This window comes from Bombina bombina, chromosome 7, assembly GCF_027579735.1.
Source record: "Bombina bombina isolate aBomBom1 chromosome 7, aBomBom1.pri, whole genome shotgun sequence".
Lineage (NCBI taxonomy): Eukaryota > Metazoa > Chordata > Amphibia > Anura > Bombinatoridae > Bombina > Bombina bombina.
This window is the reverse complement of record NC_069505.1, coordinates 425870538-425878320: the sequence shown is the minus strand read 5'-3', so window position 1 is coordinate 425878320 and position 7783 is coordinate 425870538.

Genomic DNA, 7783 nt, shown 5'->3' with positions numbered 1-7783 from the left:
TTTGACTGTGGGTTAGGACCCTTTAAGTGTACTGATAGGTTTTGCACTATACATAGTGTTGCATCTGATATACTTTATTATATTCTGACACATTATATGTGTCCTATGATAACTATTTGTCAGATCGCGTGACTTGAGATTTATTGTTTTATCTTATATGCATGTTCAGTTATATTATGAGGATTTATAGATTAAAAGTTTTGCTGTCAGCCGTGAACATGCATATATTTTTTTATATATTTTTTTTTATATATGTTTTGTATTTTATATATATATATATATATATATATATATATTTTAGGTATTTTTTCACTGTAGGTTAGGACCCTATAAGTGTATTGAGATATATATAATCTTTTTACAGAGCTGTATTTTATATATAGACTCGGTTGTCTTTTGTTTTTACTTCGAGTTCTATATTATCTAAGCTCTGTCTAAACGCTGATTTTTGATCACTCCTATTGGCCACATATCTAAAACTAGGAGGCTGGGTTCACACACCTTTACATCCAACCTATCAGTTGTTTGCCGGCTCAGCCTGAGATTACTATTGACCCATTTTTCTAGCGCGCAGGCGCACTGATCAGCTGTAGACGCTGAGTTTTGTTTTATAAGTTGTGATGTCGTTTGAGAAATATACACCTGAGGAAACGGTTGTTAATACCGGGAAACGCGTAGTGTATTGGGTTTTAATAAACTGCACATTTGTTTTTACCCTGCGGCATCACACTACTTTCTTTTATTATCTACTCTACTTGGATGTTGCGTGAGAGTTTGGAAGCACTTTATCTTGAAAGCAACTGACTGACTCCGTCCGGTTCCTGTTACACTCTGAATGTGTTGGATCACCGCTCGGGAGGAAAGCTCGCTGGGCAGCTTTTAATAGTCCAGCCTGCACCTGTGGCACTTCTCAAGTGCCTGACATCTAGTATGTGACATCTTGATGTGTGCATGAGCATTGGTACCTGACGTACTCACACCATTGTGGCGCCTCCTTTTGTTTTCCTATATTCTCTACAGATTTCTTGCTGGTTGCCGATCAGCTGTGGAAGGAGCCCGCTGCCATATACCACCTGAACAAAAGGGACTTCTTTGTGGCGATTTAACCCCGAAGAATGTTTGGGTTCGGTTTGATTTGAACTGTTCACTTTGATAAATATTCATTGTGTTTTTTCACAGATCATTTACTTAATTGCAACATTTTATGTTATTTAGAGCTATACGTTTATAGTACTGCACACTTGGCATTTGCAGCATATGTATGATTAATGTATTCTTGTGCTAACTTTGCATAGCAAACTAGCCCAATATATTTTATTTTTTTGGGCTGTTAACAGCTGTATTATTTAGACAGCTTATTTATATTTACACAGATATCATTAGGCGCCTTCACTTTTTTTCACATAATTACCAGTTTGTGGCTCTTCCCTTCGGGTTAGCCACGGCACCAAGAATCTTTACGAAGGTTCTAGGGTCCCTTCTGGCGGTTCTAAGGTCGCGGGGCATAGCGGTAGTCCCTTACCTAGACGACATTCTGATTCAGGCGTCTACTCTTCAAATCGCCAAGTCCCATACGGACATTGTTCTGGCCTTTCTGAGGTCTCATGGGTGGAAAGTGAACATAGAAAAGAGTTCTCTCTCTCCTCTCACAAGAGTTTCCTTCCTAGGGACTCTAATAGATTCAGTAGAAATGAAAATTTTTCTGACAGAAGTCAGGATATCAAAGCTTCTAAATTCCTGCCATGCTCTTCATTCCACTCCTCGGCCATCTGTGGCTCAGTGTATGGAAATGATCGGCTTAATGGTAGCGGCAATGGACATAGTTCCATTTGCCCGCCTTCATCTCAGACCACTGCAACTTTGCATGCTCAACCAGTGGAATGGAGACTACACAGATTTGTCTCCTCTGTTAGATCTGGATCAAGAGACCAGGGATTCTCTTCTCTGGTGGTTATCTCGGGTCCATCTGTCCAGGGGAATGAGTTTCCGCAGGCCAGAGTGGACTATAGTGACGACAGATGCCAGCCTTCTGGGCTGGGGTGCAGTCTGGAACTCCCTGAAGGCTCAGGGTTCGTGGACTCAGGAGGAAGCCCTCCTTCCAATAAACATTCTGGAACTAAGAGCAATATTCAATGCTCTTCAGGCTTGGCCTCAACTAGCTGCGGCCAAGTTCATCAGATTTCAGTCGAACAATATCACGACTGTAGTCTATATCAACCATCAGGGGGGAACAAGGAGTCCCCTGGCCATGATGGAGGTTTCCAAGATAATTCTATGGGCAGAGATTCACTTGTGCCATCTCTCAGCTATCCATATCCCAGGAGTAGAGAACTGTGAGGCGGATTTTCTAAGTCGGCAGACTTTTCATCTTGGGGAGTGGGAGCTCCATCCGGAGGTATTTGCCCAGCTGATTCAACTATGGGGCAAACCAGAACTGGATCTGATGGCGTCTCATCAGAACGCCAAACTTCCTCGTTACGGGTCCAGGTCAAGGGATCCCCAGGCAATGCTGATAGATGCTCTAGCAGTGCCCTGGTCCTTCAGCCTGGCTTATGTGTTTCCACCGTTTCCTCTCCTCCCTCGTCTGATTGCCAAGATCAAGCAGGAGAGAGCTTCTGTGATTTTGATAGCACCTGCGTGGCCACGCAGGACTTGGTATGCAGATCTGGTGGACATGTCATCCTTCCCACCATGGACTCTGCCGCTGAGACTGGACCTTCTACTCCAAGGTCCATTCAAACATCCAAATCTAGTTTCTCTGCGTCTGACTGCTTGGAGATTGAACGCTTGATTTTATCAAAGCGTGGTTTCTCTGAGTCTGTCATTGATACCTTGATTCAGGCTCGAAAGCCTGTCACCAGGAAAATCTATCATAAGATATGGTGTAAATATCTTCATTGGTGTGAATCCAAGGGTTACTCGTGGAGTAAGGTCAGTATTCCTAGGATACTATCTTTTCTCCAAGAAGGATTGGAAAAGGGATTATCGGCTAGTTCCTTAAAGGGACAGATTTCTGCTCTGTCTATTCTTTTACACAAGCGTCTGGCTGATGTTCCAGACGTTCAGGCGTTTTGTCAGGCTTTGGTTAGAATCAGGCCTGTGTTTAAACCTGTTGCTCCGCCATGGAGCTTAAATTTAGTTCTTAAGGTTCTTCAATGGGTACCGTTTGAACCCTTGCATTCCCTAGATATTAAGCTGTTATCTTGGAAAGTTCTGTTTTTAGTAGCTATCTCTTCGGTCGAAGAGTTTCAGAGTTATCTGCCTTGCAGTGTGATTCCCCTTATCTGATCTTCCATGCAGATAAGGTAGTTTTACGTACCAAACCTGGGTTTCTTCCTAAGGTAGTATCTAATAGGAATATCAATCAGGAAATTGTTGTTCCTTCACTGTGTCCTAATCCTTCTTCAAAGAAGGAACGTCTATTACACAATCTTGACGTGGTTCGTGCTTTAAAGTTTTATTTGCAAGCTACTAAGGATTTTCGTCAAACATCTGCATTGTTTGTCGTCTACTCTGGACAGAGGAGAGGCCAAAAGGCTTCGGCATCTTCTCTTTCTTTTTGGCTGAGAAGCATAATCCGTTTAGCTTATGAGACTGCTGGCCAGCAGCCTCCTGAAAGAATTACAGCTCATTCCACTAGAGCGGTAGCTTCCACATGGGCTTTTAAAAATGAGGCCTCTGTTGAACAGATTTGTAAGGCGGCGACTTGCTCTTCGCTTCATACTTTTTCCAAATTTTACAAATTTGATACTTTTGCTTCTTCGGAGGCTATTTTTGGGAGAAAGGTCTTACAGGCAGTGGTGCCTTCCGTTTAAGTACCTGCCTTGTCCCTCCCTTCATCCGTGTCCTAAAGCTTTGGTATTGGTATCCCACAAGTAATGGATGAACCCGTGGACTGGATACACCACAAGAGAAATAAATTTATCAGGTAAGCATAAATTTTGTTTTAAGATCCTGGGTATATGGAAACCCACATGGCTAGGTTCTAGACCGCTTTAGAGCGGTTTTCACAAGGCAGTGAGACATTGATGTAGATGGGCGGGACCTAATTTCGCGCCTTTGACGCGCAGTTGAATTCCCCATGCAAGCAGCAAGCTCCAGCTCCGTTGGGCCTAAAAGAGAAGATTTGGCCTAATCGAAGTGTTAGTGTTTTTACAGACCCCTGAGGGCAGGTAGTCGCCACAGCAGAGCTGTGGGAGGTGCAGGGGGTTGATTAGTTAATGTTATAACGTTTTTTGAGTAACGTTTTTGGCCATTAAGGGTTAAGCATTCCTTTCTTGTGGTGCAATCCTAGCTGACAAAATAAGACACATATATACTAAAATTGGGATTATTATATCATATTAGAGCATTTTTGGAAAAATTGTATGCTTTTTTTCTCTTAAAGACGCAGTACCGTTTTTCAGATTATTTTTTTCACTAAATAAAGTGTTTTCAAGCCTGTTTGTGGTCATTACTAGCCTGTTTTAACATGTCTGACATTGAGGAAAGCCAATGTTCTATGTGTTTAGAAGCCATTGTGGAACCCCCACTTAAAATGTGTCCCTCATGTACTGAAAGGGCCTTTCACCCTGCAAGATATGGCTGCAGTTATGTCTACTATCCTTACAGAGGTATTATCTAAACTGCCTGGTTTACAGGGTAAGCGCAGTAGGTCCGGTATTAGAGTAAATGCTGAGCCCTCTGATGCTTTATTGGACATCTCCGATGTACCCTCACAGTATTCTGATTTGGGGGTGGGGGAATTGCTGTCTGAGGGAGAGCTTTCTGATTCAGGAAAGATGTTCCCTCAAACAGACTCAGATGTGACGGCCTTTAAGTTTAAGCTTGAACACCTCCGCTTGTTACTCAGGGAGGTTTTAGCGACTCTGGATGATTGTGACCTTATTGTCATCCCGCCAGAGAAATTGTGTAAAATGGATAAATATCTAGAGGTCCCTACTTACACTAATGTTTTTCCAGTCCCTAGAAGAATTTCAGACATTGTTACTAAGGAATAGGATAGACCAGGCATTCCGTTCTCTCCCCCTCCTACTTTTAAGAAAATGTTTCCCATATCTGACACCATTCGGGATTTGTGGCAGACGGTCCCTAAGGTGGAGGGAGCTATTTCTACCCTGGCTAAGCGTACAACTATACCTATTGAGGACAGTTGTGCTTTCAAAGATCCTATGGATAAAAAATTAGAGGGTCTTCTAAAGAAATTGTTTATTCATCAGGGTTTTCTTCTACAACCTATAGCATGCATTGTTCCAGTAACTACTGCAGCAGCTTTTTGGTTTGAGGCTCTAGAAGAGTCTCTTAAGGTTGAGACTCCATTAGATGATATTTTGGATATAATTATGGCTCTCAAGCTAGCTAATTCTTTTATTACAGATGCCGCTTTCCAAATGGCTAAATTAGCGGCAAAGAATGCAGGCTTTGCCATTTTAGCGCCTAGAGCGTTATGGCTTAAGCCTTGGTCTGCTGATGTGTCATCTAAATCCAAGCTTTTAGCTATTCCCTTTAAGGGTAAGACCCTATTCGGGCCTGAACTAAAGGAGATCATTTCTGACATTACTGGAGGTAAAGGTCATGCCCTTCCTCAGGACAAGACGGTTAAAATAAGGACCAAACAGAATAATTTTCGTTCCTTTCGAAACTTTAAAGGTGGTCCCTCTACTTCCTCATCCGCCTCCAAGCAGGAGGGGAACTTTGCTCAATCCAAGTCAGCCTGGAGACCTAACCAGACCTTGAATAAAGGTAAACAGGCCAAGAAGCCCGCTGCTGCTACTAAGACAGCATGAAGGGGCAGCCTCCGATCCGAGACCGGATCTAGTAGGGGGCAGACTTTCTCTCTTCGCTCAGGCTTGGGCAAGAGACGTTCAGGATTCCTGGGCATTAGAAATTGTGACCCAGGGGTATTGTCTAGAATTCAAGGATTCTCTTCCAAGAGGGAGTTTTTCTCTTTCACGTTTGTCTGTAGACCAGACAAAAAGAGAGGCGTTCTTACGGTGTGTAGAAGACCTATATACCATGGGTGTAATCTGCCCAGTTGCAAAATTAGAACAAGGGCAGGGGTTTTACTCCAATCTGTTCGTGGTTCCCAAAAAAGAGGGAACCTTCAGACCCATTTTAGATCTCAAGAGTCTAAACAAATTTCTCAGAGTCCCATCGTTCAAGATGGAGACCATTCGAACAATTTTACCAATGATCCAGGAGGGTCAATATATGACCACCGTGGATTTCAAGGATGTGTATCTTCACATTCCTATCCACAAAGATCATCACCAGTTCCTCAGGTTCGCCTTCCTGGACAAACATTACCAGTTTGTGGCCCTTCCTTTCGGGTTGGCCACAGCTCCCAGAATTTTCACAAAGGTGCTAGGGTCCCTTCTGGCGGTTCTAAGGCCGCGGGGCATAGCAGTGGCGCCCTATCTGGACGATATTTTGATTCAGGCATCAACTTACCATCTAGCCAAATCTCACACGGACATCGTGTTGGCTTTTCTAAAAACTGATCATAAAAAAGAGTTCACTAGTTAATCTGACAAAAGTTCCATTCCTAGGAACTCTGATAGACTCGGCAGATATGAAAATTTTTCTGATGGAGGTCAGAAAATCAAAGATCTTAACTACTTGCTGAGCACATCATTCCATTCCTCGACGCAGTGTATGGAGGTCATTGGGTTAATGGTAGCGGCAATGGACATAGTTCCGTTTGCTCACCTACATCTCAGACCACTGCAGCTGTGCATGCTCAGACAGTGGAATTGGGATTATGCGGATTTATCTCCGCGGATAAATCTAGATTTAGAGACCAGAGACTCTCTTCATTGGTGGTTGTCACAGGATCATCTGTCCCAGGGAATGTGCTTCCACAGGCCAGCATGGGTCATAGTGACGACGGACGCCAGCTTGTTGGGCTGGGGTGCAGTCTGGAATTCCCTGAAGGCTCAGGGTGTGTGGACTCAGGAGGAGTCCCTACTACCAATAAATATTCTGGAACTGAGAGCGATATTCAACACGCTTCAAGCGTGGCCTCAGCCAAATTCATAAGATTGCAGTCGGACAATATCACGACTGTAGCATATATCAATCATCAAGGGGGAACAAAGAGTTCTCTAGCGATGATAGAGGTTTCCAAAATAATTTGATGGGCAGAGACTCACTCTTGCCATCTATCAGCAATATATATCCTAGGAGTGGAGAACTGGGAAGCGGATTTTCTAAGTCGACAGACTTTTCATCCGGGGGAGTGGGAGCTCCATCCGGAGGTGTTTGCAAAATTGATTCATCAATGGGGCACACCGGAATTGGATCTGATGGCATCTCGTCAGAATGCCAAACTTCCTTGTTACAGGTCCAGATCAAGGGATCCTCAAGCAGTACTGATAGATGCTCTAGCAGTACCTTGGTCATTCAACCTGGCTTATGTGTTTCCTCCTTTTCCTCTCCTACCTCGTCTGATTGCCAGAATCAAACAGGAGAGGGCTTCGGTAATCTTGGATAGTGCCTGCGTGACCACGCAGGACTTGGTATGCAGATCTGGTGGAAATGTCATCTCTGCCACCGTGGAAACTGCCACTGAGACAGGACCTTCTCATTCAGGGTCCGTTCCAACATCCAAATCTAATTTCTCTGCAACTGACTGCCTGGAGATTGAACACTTGATTTTATCTAAGCGGGGATTCTCTGAGTCGGTCATTGATACTTTGATTCAGGCTAGAAAGCCTGTCACTTGGAAAATGTACCATAAGATATGGCGTAAATATCTTTATTGGTGCGAATCCAAAGGCTACTC